Source organism: Corvus moneduloides, chromosome 2 (assembly GCF_009650955.1).
Source record: "Corvus moneduloides isolate bCorMon1 chromosome 2, bCorMon1.pri, whole genome shotgun sequence".
NCBI classification, from domain to species: Eukaryota; Metazoa; Chordata; class Aves; order Passeriformes; family Corvidae; genus Corvus; species Corvus moneduloides.
Window position 1 is genome coordinate 44511927 of NC_045477.1, and position 16912 is coordinate 44528838.

Genomic DNA, 16912 nt, shown 5'->3' on the forward strand with positions numbered 1-16912 from the left:
AGGCCCCCAACCATGGCAGCACAAAGCTGAGGGCCTACTAGCACTGCATTTGGGGACCTAGCCTGACACGGTCTATTTTCACACCTCTCCAATGATCACCATCTATCACTGTAGCAACTCATCCAGCATGAGCTCTGACCACCAAGCTGGGAATAGACATGCCCCTCTCTTCCTTGAGGAAGGGATGGAGTCACAAGCCAGGCTTCCCTGTGGCGAAAGAGTGATCAGATTGATACTTAGCTTGAATTAGGTGAAATTGAACTTTCTTGTTGACAAAAACAGAAAACAAACTATATAAGTGAGTGACACTGTTGGGGCTGCCCGAGGCAGCAAAGTGTCCAGCTGCAGATGTCCTTGGTGTCAGCTGCAGCAGGCAGGGGTCAGCTGCAGCTTGCAGGGAAAGCTGGCTCCTTCGCAAGGAGCGAGCCCCTAACAAAGGTGGTATAAAAGTGTCAGCAGAGGAAAAGGATGAGAGAGGGGTCTTTGTGTAGGTTCCAGCTGCTTTATTGCAGGTAGAGGGACAAAGACAAGGGAGTTCCACAGCATGCAGTATTTTATATGGGGGTGGAACAAAGGGAAACAACCAATGGGGATCAACTGAGGAGGAGCAGATAACAGAAGAATATCCAATAGGGATGACTTAAAGGAGGGAATTACGTGAGTAGACCAATGGGGCATCAAAGAAGGGAGAACTTTCCAAAACTAATACATAAGCAACTAGAGGAAATACATAAACATAAACTTATACATAAAACTGGATGGAGAACTCCTGAATCAATAAGCTTAAAACATGTAAACTAAGAACTACTAGGAACTTGGGAACTTGCTGTAACCACGGGGTGAGAATCAGACCTCTGTGTTCTGGAGGCCTGTCCCCTAGTCCTCTGAATGCTCTGCTGCAGTGGCCACTGCCACCTGCACTGCAACAAGTGAGAGAACAACTTAGAGTCAGTTCTTCTGTTAAAGCAAAAATCACTCAGTGGAAAGCAAGATGAGTCCTGGGCTGTTCTGGATGAAAAACTGAACAGGTCCTGGCATTTTTCTGCCTGTTCTTATCCACAAAATTGTCACTTGTTTTTAGATGCAAGCAATGCTGCCGGGATCCAGGCTGTGCCCTTTGAGTTTCAACCCTTGCAATGTGCTCTGCCTGGGAAATGAAGCAGCTGCTTCCCAACTCGGCTGTGCTTTCCTCAGGGGACTCGGTAGCATTTGTGCGCTTGAATCTTCCTGGCTTTCAGTTTGGTTCTGGATGAAGTTCAAGGGCTTGATTTTCAACTTAAGATATTTTGCATCTTGGTGGTGAACTTGCTTCTCACAGTATGATGCTGAGGGATCTTGGATAACTGCCTTTGTAGATGGAAAACAAATTATTTTTGTAGTGAGGACCTCATCATCAAAATTTTCACTCTCTTTTGTTGTACCCTTAATGGCTTCTATTATGTTTACTTTTGAACCTCATCTATTTTTCTATGGAAGACCCAGGAGTTATGTCTGTGTTAGGAAATGAAGCACACCTGGAACTTGTCCCAGTAGGGGGTGGTCCATGTCCATGGCATTAAATTCTCACCCTCCAGCACAGAGTGGCCAGTTCCTGACTGTACTTCTTAGCCATGGTATTTCCTGTAGCAGGGAATATTTGGGAAGTTTCTAGATGACCTGGAGGAAAACTGTATTGTAATGAATTAACAGTCCAAGTGATTCAGTTCCAGTGGCTGGGAACATTTCCTGGCACTACATAATAGGGATGACTGATTGCCAACAATTAGGGTAAGGTTTGAAGAAGAACTAATGATTTTGAGTTCTTGGTAAGGTATTGCTGAAATTGCCAATATTTCTGATTATTGGCTCTGAGACATCTGGGAAAAACTTTCACACAAATAGGCAGCCTCAGGTAAGAGAAGTGTGATTCACCAGAGCAAGAACTGTGGTCCTTGGGCATTTGGTCTGGGTGATGACAAAAGATGTGGGAGAGGATTATTTCAGGATGCTGATACACCTGTGATAACCTCACAGTTTGTTTGGCTGCACTCTGTAGGGTCCAGCAAGGAATGCTGGACTGCCATGAGCAATGGCAAGTTCAGAAACACTGGGGAGTCACTGGAGCAAGGAGATCCAGGTGATTTGAAGGAACTATTTCTGAAAAAGCAATGAGGTGGAACCAGACTGTGCCTCTGTGGCATATAGTTAGAGCTCTTTCTGAGAGCTTAAGTCAGGTAAGTCCAGTACCTATGCTGTCTTATCAGGACTGGATTTGACTCCAGGACTGAAAGTTCAGAAGCAACATGACAAATATAAAGTATTAGAGGTCAGGAGAGACGCCATTTCAATTTATTTCAGGCATCCATCAGGAGTTCTTGTTGGTGTTGTTGTTATGCTTTCATAAAGCTTACCTGGGATTTTGTGCCCCAATCAGCTCCATTCAGGTTTAGAAGGGCAAGGCTGAGGGAGCTCTTGCTGTTGAGGGAATGGGGGAAGATGATATAAAAATGGTCATTTGGATGTGCAGAGGCAAAAGAGAGCTTTAAGGATTAAATTCTACTGGGAAATAAACCAGCAGCCAGCACAACTCAATGCTTCGTGCTCCTGACAGTGGTCTCTGCTTCCAGCAGCAAATTCCCAGTAGCTTTGCACACAGCCAATAGTTATATGGTAATAATTCCAAAGTTTCTTTAAAAAGAAAACTTTTCTTCTTGCCTAAGGGCAAAAACTGACTTGTCTTGTGGGTTTCATTAGTAACTGATGTATTTTGGTTCTACTGTAACATAAAGTAAATCCCAGAAATTTAGGTTAAAGCCTGACTTTTATTAGTCTAGATGTTATAAAAAATATCGAGTACCAAACAGCATTCTCTTCCCTAGCCTTGTGGAAGGCTGGGGTATGTTCTATGTTTTAGGTAACACAGGATGTCTCTCAAGATTTCATTAATCTCAAGTTTGCTTCATAAAAAAATGTGATACTGTCTTGGGATCTTGAACACAGTCATACTGAACTTTCCTGAATACCACTGCACCTTGCATTTCAAATACATATCTGGATGACATTTCCTAAAACCACTTCAGATTCTTAAACTGGGAAAAACAGAGTTAAGTTGAGCATGGTCTTAATTTTGCTGGTTAAAGGTCAGAGGGAAAATGTTATTCGGAAGAGCTCAGAAGGGTCATTCATCTGCTGTATATTGCAGCAGGATAAAACATACTTGAAAATCTCTGGACGCAGCTTTAGGAGTTCCAGAGCATATTGGTAGTTGGGATAATAACAATCATAATCTGTGATTGATGGCAGGTTAGGGAAAGTCTTGATTGGGAATTGACGGGCCCCCACTAGTTAGTGTTACTTTTTGTGCCGTATCTGGACCAGCCTCTGGGAGTCAATTTGGCAGCTGGTTTGTGAGTCAGGAGAGTAAAATGCAGCTTTAGCTTTTTTACTCTCTGGAATTGACATGTAATTCAATGTGATCTGGGGTTTTTTTTGTTTCTTCATTGGTGGCTTTGGTTTGCTTTTTTATCGTAGTAGGGATTACAGACTTTTTGATTGTAGTGTCCTGAAAATGTTTGGGAAATGATTTATTTTTCCTTTTCGTTTTCCTCTCCTTGTTTGGATCAGCTAGTGAAAAAAAAAATCAAAATAATTATCATTGAATCCCTGAGTAAATAGAAATTCTTTATATTCAGGTGTGTTCAATAGTGTTTTTAGGCCTGGGGATGTTCCTCATGCACCTCTGTATTTATTGCAGGCTGTGTGGATCATCAGAAGGAACACAAGTGTTTTGCAAAGATAAGGAGAGAGTATGACACACAGCCAGTTCCTGAATTATGAACTGGGGTTTTACAGGAGCACACAACACAGTTTAAAAAGATCCAAAGGGAAAACTTTATTAGGCAGAACTCATGTACTCCTTTTGGACTCTGAGCAGTGCAACTACCACACAGTGATACAGCATATTTAAGAAAGAGGAGACTTTAATTAAAACATTGCTTTTATCTCTCCTTTTGGAAAGAGACACAGCTCATGTCATGATGTTAAAACTACTGTACTTTTTAAAGAAGCTGGGTTTTAATTGCAGGTCTCAACCCGAATACATGTACTGCTGCTTAGCTTATCACATGCTGCAAGTATATAGCCTGTGGGAGTGGAACAGCAGGACTTGCATTGATTTCAAAGCTTCTCTGCATTAGAGTTAAAAACTTTGTAGGGCCCTTTGGGTAGTTGGCTATCGAAAATCACATTTGACATCTCGTCTCTCATCAGCACAAACAGAAGTCAAGGGATGAGGGAGCTGTAACAGATCACTTTGTGCCAGGTTACTGCCTGCTTGGTCTTTTAGATGCTCTTCTTTTTTTTGTGCAGAACATTTTATAACAGAATGAGAAATTAGTAAGTATCACATGGCATTTCAGATGTGTATGTGGAGACTTGTATTCAAACTGTAGAAGTGGTAGGTCAGAGACTGCTGTTTACAGCAGTGTTTGATTAGAGGGAAAGACTTTTTTTCAGAACTCATCCAACAAAATGTAGCTCTGTGGTACTGCCATCCCTTGAAGCGAGGAATCAGCCCTAATCCTTTCAGACCAAACTGACAGCAATTTACAAAATGCAGCCCTGTTAGTGTGATGTTTGCAAAGTTTTCTTCCTTTCATCTGTTCAGTAAGCTTTAGATTTTCATTTTTCTGTAACTTGAATTTGGTTCTGGTGTTTCAGCTTACATCAGTCACGGACTTTCAAATTCTGTGTCTTTAGTCCCCTTTTGATGCTTGTACTGCAGGCCAACAGCCTGGATCAGCAGTGGTGTGGCCAGCAGGACCAGGGCAGTGCCCGTCCCCCTGTACTCGGCACTGCTGAGGCCACAGCTCCAATCCTGTGTTCAGTTCTGGGCCCCTCACTGCCAGAAAGACATTGAGGGGCTGGAGCGTGTCCAGAGAAGGGCACCGGAGCTGGGGAAGGGTCTGGAGCACAAGTCCTGTGAGGAGCAGCTGAGGGAGCTGGGGGTGTTTAGCCTGGAGAAAAGGAGGCTCAGGGGGGACCTTATCCCTCTCTACAGCTGCCTGAAAGGAGGCTGTAGCCAGGTGGGGGTTGGTCTCTTCTCCCAGGCAACAAGATGAGAGGAAATGACCTGAAGTTGTGCCAGGAGAGGTATAGATTGGACATTAGGAAAAGTTTCTTCATGGAAAATGTTGTCAAGAACTGGAATAGGCTGCCAAAGGAAGGGTGGAGTCACATCCCTGGAGGTATTTAAAAGATGTGTAGATGTTGCACCTGGTAGTATCAGATTTATGGTTGGACTCAGTGATCTTAGAGGTCTTTTCCAAGCTAAATCATTCTATGATTCTATGATCACTCGAAAATGTGATAGGAACCAGACCCTTCTCTCAGATAGTTGAGATTAATGAGGCAGTGTTAATTAGCTATGGTCCATATTCTGCAGCACTCTGTGAATGCTGTCTTTTCTATACACGCAGGAATGGCAAAATACAGCCCTGCCTCGAGGGCAATTTTTGAAGCCCAGTATGGAGATTTAAGCACAGTTGCAGTTCAAGCCAGTAACAATTGCTCCTCTAAGCATTCAAACCCTGCTCATTGATCTGAAAAAAAACCTTCTAGACACATCTGACTCTGAAGTGAATAACAACAGAAATGTTTGGCATTTTTGAAGCAGTTAACATCTGCTCATATATTAGTTAATTAACAGAGCAATATTAAGCTTTGGAGAACTCTTATCTTTCATCAGATGTAAAAAAATAAAAGGAGATAGCACTACTGACACAAGACTTGCTCAGGCTGCACACCAGCGCTCACTAAACTGCATTTTGAAGCCTCCCATTGACTTACTCCATCTGGCTAAGGGCCCAAGTGTGACTTGCCCACATTAGTCACACTCTGTCTGGTTTTAGATAAGATTCAGCTTCTCTTGACCCCTTCTAAATGACATTGTGGAAGTAGGATTACAGCTGTTCCACCTCACACCAAAACTTGCATATGTTGGCTTTGCATATGTGTATTTGACAAAGTATTCCCCCTCAATTGCTCAGAATTAGTTAGAAATGATGGGACTTCAGCTAATAGTCATTGTAAGGTAAATGTCATTAACTTCTTTAGCAGTGGTGTAGCTCTTCCAATACTAAACATTCTTCTCTAACAGCACTTCTGTCAGAAAGGGACAGTGTATTTTCACCATCTCACTGACATGGAGCTGAGGTACATGAGTTGAATTTCAGCTCCAGATTCAAACACATGCATTCGGATATTGCCACGTCTGGGGGGTATCTCCTGTTGCAGTTGATGGAGATCTTGTTCATCAACCCCATAGAGCCTGGAGAGGAGTTATCTTCATGCTAAAGAGATAACTATTGGCCCTTCAATGAATCATGAAATGTTTGAGATTGAATGGACCTCCAAAGGTCATCTAGTCCAATCCCCCCTGCTCAAGCAGGGACACCTAAAGATGGTTGCCCAAGATCATGTCAGCTAGCTTCTGTATGTCTTCAAGGATGGAGACTCCACAAGCTCCCTGGACAGCCTGTGCTGGTGCTTGCTCACCCTCGCAGTAAAAACGTGTTTCTCTTCTTGTGAGTAAGGTCCTGTGTGAAAATGGGAATCACTCAGAGGAAGTATGACAGGACACTTCAGCCACACCTTCAGCTGCTTAGCACAGCATGATCCAGCAACAGAGGTCTGTGAGTAGAGGACAATTGTTATTCTGGGCCAGCTCTGGAGGTTGGCTTTAGGAATTACCTTGATCAAGGACCAGTAAATCAAGGACCTCTGCGTCGTATGCTCTTGGGCAGGGCAGGTAAAGCCACAGAATTGTTTTGGCAGTGCCAATAATTGAACTCACTTCTCTGAAAGACCACTTACTGCTGTAGTCAGTGAACTATTCGTCCTCTTTATTGAACTAGAAATGAAATGCAAAAGAAGAGCAAAAATGTCTGTACATGTTCATTCTGTAATCCCAAAGTTATGTCACTTGATGGGTGACGGAGAATAAAACATTCATAAGGCACAGAGGCCTAACTTGTGCAATTGGTATCAAATTGTTCAATAAAACACACACAGATAGAGAAGACTGCAAATATCACTGTATTGACATAACATGCCCACTGGGCCCTGTGATTGAAATGGCAACCAAGCTATAGAGAGCATACCTGCCCAGCTTTTAGAGAGAGAAATGAACAGAGAGACAACCGTGAGCAGTTAATACTCAACAAAGACAAATGTTAGAGAGGCTATTTAGATAAGAGAAAAGGAAAAAGTGTCTCCTTTCCTGAAAGAGAGATTTCTTCATTGCATTAGATCTGGAGAGGCACTTTATGATCATTAAGAAATCTCTTGTTTTCAGATAAGCAAGGAAACACAGAAATAAGAAATAGATCTCTGAATCTTCCTGCAAAAATTACCAGCGATCTTACAGAGATTAAGGTAGTTTTAAAGAAAATAAATCCAACCACCCCAGAATTCTGAAATTAGGCTGGATATGGAAATACATGACAAAAATAAAAGAACATACATTTGCCTCAGTGGTTTTCAGTTCTGCTTCTAGGCACCAACATAATTTAGAATCACAGAATGGTTAACGTTGGAAAACACCTTTTAGATCATCAAGTCCATTCATCAATTGAGCACCACCATCATATCCACCATTAAACCATGGCTTCAAGTGCTATATCCACACATTTTTTGAACACCTCCAGGGATGGAGACTCTATCCGTTCCCTGGGAAGTTTGTAACAATGCTTCACAACCCTTTCCATGAATAAAAATACTAATATCTAATCTAAGCCTACCCTGGTGTACCTTGAGGCCATTTTCTCTTGGCTTGTCAAATCTAATGTACTAAAATAGAGAGGAAAACCAGCCAAATTTTCTCTGTCTCAACTGGACTCAGATAAACTTTTCAGCAACAGGTGTTGCTGAAAAATCAGTTGGCAAACCTGTCTTCTGTGTCCTCTTTTCAAGAGTGCACAGTAAAGCACCTGGTCATTTATCTAGATTTAAAAAAAAAAAAAACAACAAAAAACTTTATCTATTTTCCTACTGCTGCTTGATACACTTGAACCTAAATAGTGTTGCTACCTAAATCCAGCTAAGAAGCTGGAATTTCTGTGCTAGGTTCCAGTTATAAGCAAATCACGTACTGTAAACATGCTTCTGTGCAGTGTGTTGGAGGATTTGCAAAGAGATATTTTTTCCATTTTTTTTTCCTGTGCTGGGGCACAGAATGAGTGAGCTCAGAAAAACCATGCTCAGTTATTTTTATGCTTACTCTGTGATATTTCTCTGGAGCAGCAATTTACAGGAGTAACAAGCTGTGGTTCTTGCACTGGTATTTTGGCTGACTGTTTACTGATGATAGTGTTTAGCTAGTTTTGCTTTCTGCAGTACTAGACCCTATAGCTACAAGTATCCACAGAGTAATTTGTACGCAGCCTGTGGTTCTTTTTCTGGGTCATGGTACTTTATGGCATCTTGGTCTTTGAACAGCCCAGGCAGTAGTGAAAATGCTACATAAGATCTTCTGCTTATATGGAGCCACCTCTATTTTTTCTGTACAGATGGACTGCTGAAGTTAATGCTGAGTTTAAGTGACTACAGATGCTTTAGGCCATCACAAGGCCCCATTGGTTTAATTTATTGGGAAGCCAAGTGAACCTCTGGCCCGTAACAATAATATCTGTCTAGCAAGAGGCAAATGCATGACATTGTGCTACATCTGATGGTCAATGCATGACATCTATTCCATCTCTCTCCTTTCATGCCACAAAGCCAGGCAATTTTCCCTCAACTCGTCCCAGAGTTGCAGTCTTACGTATATCAACCCATGATTACCTCACTAGGTCAAACTTACATTCAAATGTGCAATTCTTTTTCATCACAGGCAACAGCAGTAGTTATGTGACCAAATAACATCCTTAAAGCCTTGTATTTGTTGTTTAGGACAAATGTATTTTCAGAAAAGAGTATCTTTGGGAAGATAAAGCAGTCTGAATGCATATCTCATCCCTTCCCAATTACTCCTGTTCCCTGTATTGTGGAAAGTTCATTTTGCTCCATCCTGAATGCCTGTCCAACTCACTAAGATCTCTGCTAGCTTTTGAACTTCTATCCTTTTGTGATGTACAGTTCCTGTCTTGACCAAAAGGAAGGTTGAAGATCTATGGGTAATGACAGAAATGTTTGGTCTGGCCAAGTCTCACAGCTAAAAGATATGAAACTATTTTTATATGGTGTATAAACATTAACAGAACATATTAATTGCCATGTAAAATGTTATTTCTCTGACACCAAAGACCCTCTCCCTCTCCTCCCTTCTTTTGCCCTAGCCAGACTTTCAGACCCCAAGCATGTGCTGCCCCTGCTGCTGCCTCCACTTCTCCTGCTCCAGCAGGGCTGGGGAGATGCCACTGGAGTGGATACTTCTCTTGCCATCTTGGTGTGGCAGTGGGGCAGTGCCACACACAGCAAAAGGAATGGGGTGCCTCTGGTGCTGAAATGAGTTGGACTGAGAAGGCCCTTAGGTGGCCCTTGTGAAGTGCAGTAGGGAACACCTCTGAGTGATGGACGCTTGCAGAATATGTCAGGGTGCCTGAATGCTTCCAATTTTGCCTGAAATGAAGACTTCAACCATATGTTCTGCAACACTACATTGGCTGTTGATTAAGTTTGTTTGCCATTAGGTTTCTAATTATTTTTTCTTCCCTTTTTTGTTTTTGTCATTTGCAGCAGGTACTTGTTCTTTTATGACACCATTGCACATGTGCTTGAGTGTTCTGGCTTGTGCAGAGGCTTTTTCTGCACTTGCTTATTCTTTGATTTTTCTTTACAGAGCTGCAAGTTCACATTAACATCAGTGAGTATCCTGAAATATTTGCATTTTGTGATTTAAACGTGAATGAACAGATCCTTTTTCTGATGTGCTCAGAGACATCGGTGAGGAGTGTGGTATAGCAATCTGGGTGATGAAGATTTGTTATGACATTCTTCCTAAATTATTGAATCTCTCTTGCTCTATGCTAATTAGATCTCTCTGTTTGGTGATAAAACCAGACCTGGCAGAAAATGGGAACTTAATTGCTTTCATGAAACATTTAGACAATAATAGACCTATGAACAAGTAGTTACCTGGATTTACAATGCAGAAGACTTACAATCGCCTTTATTTTTAAGCAGTTGTAAAATTAGTTAATAAATGAGCAATAAATGCAATATATTTGGATTTAAATAATTTCATGCAGTATGTTCTGGATTTTTTCAGTTAAAAAGTAGTTTGGATTAACTTTATTATGAAGATAATGGCATAATATGAAAATAAAAATGTGTGCTCTAATGAATCAAAATGGATTAAATTATTGAGAAGCTTGTATGGGATTTTATTTGATCCAATTTCACTGAATATTTTTCTTAATGATCTTAAAGAGAGAGGAAGCTGCATGATAATGAAAGTAGCAATGTTATTGAGACCAGAGAATAAATGGAGATAATAAATGCTACAAAGGGATCTAGACCTACTAGAAATTTGAGCAGAGAATAACAAACTGAAATAAAACATCAGAGGAGCTAAGTAGTAAATACAAAGTCCAGGGATCTGCAAGAGCAGAAACTCTGTATAAATTGGAGAGAATTCAGAAAAGAAGGAGAAAGTAGATTTCATTGCTGTAGAGATGGGTGCAGAGAAAAGATTTAAAGTGCAATTCACTCACCCTACTTTGCAATGGGAAGGTCTGGGGTCGAGGCTGTTGTATTCTTATGTGATGGTTCATGTGAAATCTGTGTCACAGTTCAGAAACCAACTTTACCAGGATAACGTGGGAGCTGTGACTCTTGCCTGCTGACACATTTCTGCAAACAGGTTCTGCTCAAATGCTCCAGAGGCACTGCACTTCGGTACAAGCCTTGAATGCAAGGTGTCTTGGGAGGGAGAGCAGGCATTTGTCTGTGAAGATTTGAAAGGTATGAGCTGAAAGGATCAAATGCACCACTAGCAAGACCAAATTCCAGCCTGTCAGCTTCAGCTCAGTAGTTTCAAGAGCATTTTAAGGAGCAAATGAAAAAGAGATCCAAACTAAAACGTCAAATGCAAATGCTCCGCATCTGTTTGAATTCATTTATAGACTATATGCTCACTTTCTCTGTAAAGAAAGAAGCTACACACTGGATGTTAACACCTCCCAGGTGGTGGCAAAAAACTCTTCTTGATTTTTCCCCATCTTATAATCCCAGGATCTCTTTAACAGAATAGTGTTGGGTTTTATCCTCTTTTTTCTGCACTGTCTTCACAAGTCCAGTTCTCTTCCACTCCTCCAGTTGGCCCAGGTCATCTCAGCAGTAAGGCAAACCCACTCTTCAGAGGAATATGGGTGATCACACTAGCAATGTGCCATTGTAGGGTATTAGGTCTGACTTCAACCTGGACCACAAAGGAGCATCAGCAGAGGAGAAGCTCTTTTTCTGCTTTGTCAGAATGTCATTGCATGGTTTTTGACTTTGATTTCCAAATCAATGAAGTAGGATATTCCTGACATTACTCCAGTCAAGATATGGTGATAAACTGGTATTGTTTGTTTGCATTTCCTTTTACCCATCACTTGCAGGCATGCTACCATGTCTGCTTAGTCTCTACGTGCTGAAGTTCAGCTCCAGAAGGTTCGAGGTGGGGACAGCATCAGAGCTGTTCCAAGTTCCCACCAGTGCAGTGGAGATGTCTGTCTGCTCTGCACAAAAATGCAAGGATTTACATTAATCCTTAAAACCTTTTCTTTATATAGAAGTGAAAAGGTAATTTCAGCATGATTCACAGTAGCAGTTAGCCACTTTATTCTTGTGTGAGGAAAAAGGAGTGGAAATAAGGAATAGTTGTCAGATTTTCAGTCCCTGGCCTGGTACCCAGGTGTAGCAGGTAATGTGCGACCCTGTATGAGACCCTGAGTGCCTGGTATGGGCTCAAAGTACAATACCAGAGCGGAGTGCTTCAGCCTTCTATGTAGCAAGGGCTGCCTTTAGTAGCTGCTGGTAATCTGTGGTCCAAGCATGGGCAGCAAATGTCCCCACTGTCCCGAGGCAGAGCCAGGGCCTGGCTGATGCACAGATGCAACTGCTCGTCACCCTTTTGAACCCAGATGCCAGTGTCTATTTTAGGTGCTATAATGAGTGGATCAAATTTTTATTTCTGTGTCTCTGACAAGTCAAGGTGATATTCTTGCTTGCTTCTAGGCTGAGGGTTGTCCTCTGCTGCTTCCCAGAGTGAGGCCCTGTACTTACTAAGAACAGTATATATAGTAGTAATAAAAAGTGTAATAAAAAAACTTGCAGCATGCCCTACACAAAAGACCTTTTTACATTATTTTATTTCATCTTGGGAGAGCTGTGTCTCCCAGAAAGCAGCTCAGAGATTGACTGTGCCCTCATGCCCTGCTGTCATTGCACGTAAATCTAATTAAATTAAAGGTTCAGATTAACCAACACAAAGGTCTCATCTGTAGGGCTCAGTCCCACGCTTCCTGTTGTATCTCATTCCATCAATTTATTCAGTGTCATGTCTCATTACTCTGCATCACTCACTACACCCTGAACAATGAGACGCAAGTTGTTCCTGCAGTGCCCTGGCACTGCCACAGCAAACAGCACTTGAGGGCATCAGCAGCTCACTCCCAGGACTGGAATGGCTCCTCTGCAAAAAATTAACATCAGGACTGTTTGCTGGGATTACACAACAGAATTTGCTAATACAACTCTCTTGGAAGACATTTATTACAGAACGGAACTGGAAGTGTGAGAACATTGCCTGATGCTTTTTTTTCTCTATAATAAGCTGACTGAGCTAAAATTTTATGACCCTGGAAAATGCACTGCACATTCACTTTTTGTTTTACCTTGTCTGAAAATTGCCGTTTTAGGGAATGGACATTGGCTATGCATACTTTTTCACTTAAAATAATTACTGGTTATTTTCAAATAGCAATTCCTGCTATTTTTGAGCTGGACTGAGAGGATAATAAATGCAGGATGGTTCCTGCTCTTTCACCAGCTTACATGATTGCCCCATCATATTATCTGTAATTTTTTTGTTCCATTTTTTACTCACTAGTGTATTGTGCTGTCAGTTGTAGGCCTGTCTGAATCTTCCATTCCTTAAGCAGACTTCCAATTCTTTCAGTGACAGTGTTTCAGTAACTGTTGTACACGAGGTTTAGGCATGCAGATTTCTGCAACTTGATAACTTGAATATTTCAGTTCTTCTGATTGCCTGTGCTTTAAGAATTCCTTTAATGATGTCAGTTGAGGTGTATCCGATAACAAAGTTCTATAATATCACTGTGCATTGAGGGAGAGAGGCTGGGCTGTATTTTCTTAGGTGTATACATACAGATTTCTATCCAAAACCAGATCAGAATGATCCTGTGCAAAAGCAAGTTGTGAATAAAGCTGATAAGCTGCATTCCTGCAATCAATCAATCAATCAATCAATATTAATTTAAACTTAAATGAGTGGAAAAATATTATATTGGTTTTGAAACTACAAGAAAGTAGCCCACACCAAACAATGACGTATGAACAGAACGCCATAGGGCATATGAAGAAAAACTTTGCTCAGCTCCATTGAGATGTCTGGTACAGCACTGTGTCCTATTTCAAGTACCATACTACAAGTTCAGAGCACAGCAGCTGCAAAGAAGTCATGGGAGAGTAATAAAATGCCTGAAATCTAAACCCATGAATTCTGAGGGAAGGCTGGAAGAACCGTGTTGGACATAAGGAATTAGAGAAGTTACTGACGTGAGACCAAATAATCTTCAAATATGTAAATCAGAACTGCACTGAAGGCAGTCAAATGCAATCTGTATCCATTACAAAGATGAAGTAATTACCTGAAATTCCAAAAAAGGACATTTAACTGAAAGTTAGACTACATTTGCTACCCATGTGGCTGGCTGCACTCTGGAGAAGCGTATGCCAGGCTGGCAGAGATAGAGCCAATCCTGCTTAGTGCAGGATTGCCCAGTGATGAGCTGGATGACCTCTAAACCTCTTCCAGTCTGGTTTATTTCAGTCCCAAGGAAAATTCTGAAAATGTTCACAGCTGTCTAATAAGGACAGCAGCAAAAAACATTCCTCGGTGATTTGCCTGGGATGCTTTTTCTGCAGAAGTTAGCAACTTTTACTTTCAAGTTTGTATTTTTGTATTTTTATGGGTAAGAGAGAAAGTGGGCGCAGATAGAGGATGGACTACAGTTCACTTAGTTGTGCAGTCTCTTAGTTGCCTGGTCTAGCTAACACTGTGAAAATGTCAATTCAGATTTCAGCTCTGTCATTTCTCTCAATCAGAAATTAAACCTGCTTCTGCCAGCTGCATCCCTTCCTTTGACTGATAAAACACCACTGTGTTGTTCATCATTTTTGTTTGCTGGCCAGCCCAGAGATGAAGCTCATTGAAATTCGTGGTTATTTTGTGAGAAATGCTATGGAATTGCAAATCACTGTTGCTGGTTAATCAAATACCTTTCAGCAAGTAATAGTATCTTCTGGCTACCAAATGTCTCTTTGGTTGCTTCATCTTATTTCCAGTAAAAAAAAAAAAAAAAAAAAGAAAGAGTTTTTTACAGTTCTTTTTCCTTTTGCTCACTTTTTAGTACTGTCTTCTGTTGTTTGCCAGATGCTGAAGCTGAATAAATTATTTACTGGGAATATAAAATCTGACGAATGTGCCTGCTCCTATTTGAAAATAGTTTTGAATCAGCAGGGATTTCTGCAAATGTGGTTGGTATTTATAAGTGGTTGGTAGTTTGGAGGAATCTGCTGATGTCTGGTAAACCTCAACAATTCATTATTCATATGGTATAACTGAGCTGTTATGCCACAGTGTTTCTATTGCCTGACTAGAGAACTGAAAGTTTTTAAATGGGTAAATGGTAAAAAACAAGTGAAGAGTAATAGCCTTGTGTGCTGAAGAACCTTTTGTCATACAGGGAAACACAACAGCTTTCATCCTATAAGCAAAATCCAGTTTGTGTGCTCATTTGCAGACATCCATATACATTCATCCTATAGCAGCTGTTTTGCATTCATGTGCCAGCTTATTCTGAGCCAGAGGCAGCAGAGCAGGGCCCATCCAGCCCCTTCGGATTCTCTCCTACCCCTCTTGGCCTTGGAGAGGCTGATAAAGCTGGGATGCATATGGCAGGCTTTAGAGCATGCTAGCCCCTCTCCTACCATGGGTGAATGTTTGCTCAGAACATCTGCATGGGCTCAGCAGATGTCATGGATGCCCGTCCCTGGAAGTGTTCAAGGCTAGATTGGAGGGAGATTTGAGCAGTCTGGTCTAGTGGAAGGTGTCCCCTGTACATGGCAGGGAAGTTGTAAATAGATGATCTTTAAGGTCCCTTCCAACCAGTGCCTACAGCAATGGGAAATGCTGTGACTAGACTACTGAAGCGTGCTTTGGGTGTCTGGGGGACTGTAGGGTGTGCCTCCTACAGTGTGTCTTGGCAATTCACAAGCCCAGAGCTTGCTTGAGTGATCCTTGCCAGCTCCTGCAACAAAGCAGCCAGCAGAACTTTGATCAGCACTTGCTAGTCAAATTCCATTTACCCACGACTGAGCACCAGTGCTATCTCAGCTAAACTTTTAGAAATCTCCTTGTCTCATTGGTAACTCAGCATACTGGGGCTGCTCCACTCAGCATCTGTTACATCCTTCTGGCAACTTTGATTCCTCAGCATCTTCTGGTTTCCTAGTGTTTAGATTTTGTCTTTGATTGATATAACCAGAAATGTGGATCTTTTTTTGTGATTTCTAATACAGTCTGCATTTCTCTACTAGTATTTGTAATATTTCTGTTACAAGCAATCATTGTCCTTTCCCTCTAGGAGATGCAGGATTCTTTGTCTTTGCCACTGTGCAAAAACTTCAATTTTCTAACTGTCTGCACCATTGATTTCCCACAATTCATATCCTCTAGTTGTTATGGAAAAAATGAGGCTTTCAGAATCTTTGCATATTTTGGGATACTGCAAGATTTTCCAGACTGTTATGAAGGAGGACAGGGTTCCCTCATCTTTTCCTAGTTTCTTTGGATTAGCTTAATTCCTGACAGAAATATAACTGCTGTTTCTGAATTACTGAATGAAACTACAGCCTTTACCTTTTGTCTATTCCTATATTTTCTTGCATCTTGTTTTTAATTATTGAGTTAATTAGTGTGCTACATTTGGAAATAGCTTATATTTCTCAGTAAATTTTTGTACTGATTATACCATTGCACTCTTTGAAGAAGCAATCAGAGCCAAGAATGACCTGCCATTAGTGAACCGAAGGTCACTTAGGATGTTCTGCCACAGAAAATCAAATCCTCCCCTGGCAAGCTTTACAAGTTTAAGAAAACACTGGGAGATGTTTTGGTCTTTTTTTGTCCTAAGATTGGTGAAATGAAGAGTTGGCCATGTGCTGTCTTACCCAGGCCATCAGGAGTGCAAGCATCAGCATTGTTTGCCCTAATTTTTAATCTCGGCTGTGTAGAAAGTCCTTGGTTTTTATTTTTGCTAACCTGCATTTTTTCCCACATGACCAGAGATGTATCACATATGGAACAACAGCTCCCAGGCACTGTGGTTGGCTTTTACACCATTGTACTCCATATGGGCTATCCCAGAACAGTGTCTGGAGCTGTCCCTCTGAAGGGATCTGAGGGTTTGAATATTTCAGGCCAAAGAGGACAGGGTCTCTGGTCTCCAGTGCCCCAACTGCTGAGCCATTTTCCCATAGGGAATGTCATTGCCTCAGTCTAGTTTGGGTCTGTAGGTTGTGGTACCTGATCTCCCATACATCACTCAGGGTGCAAGGATGGAATCTCATCTCTGAATAGAAATACCGTAACTTGTGCTCTGCAACATTCCCCTTTGGTGGATTTTTCCATCCAGAATGTCAG

General features: G+C 41.5%; 1 long non-coding RNA gene across 1 annotated transcript; it reads left to right on the forward strand.

The window, feature by feature from the left end:
- Nucleotides 1-838: 838 nt before the first annotated feature.
- Nucleotides 839-5509, forward strand: LOC116436845. Its single transcript, XR_004237085.1, has 3 exons — nt 839-929; nt 3380-3382; nt 5499-5509. It is a non-coding gene; the product is annotated as an uncharacterized LOC116436845 (long non-coding RNA).
- Nucleotides 5510-16912: the final 11403 nt, after the last annotated feature.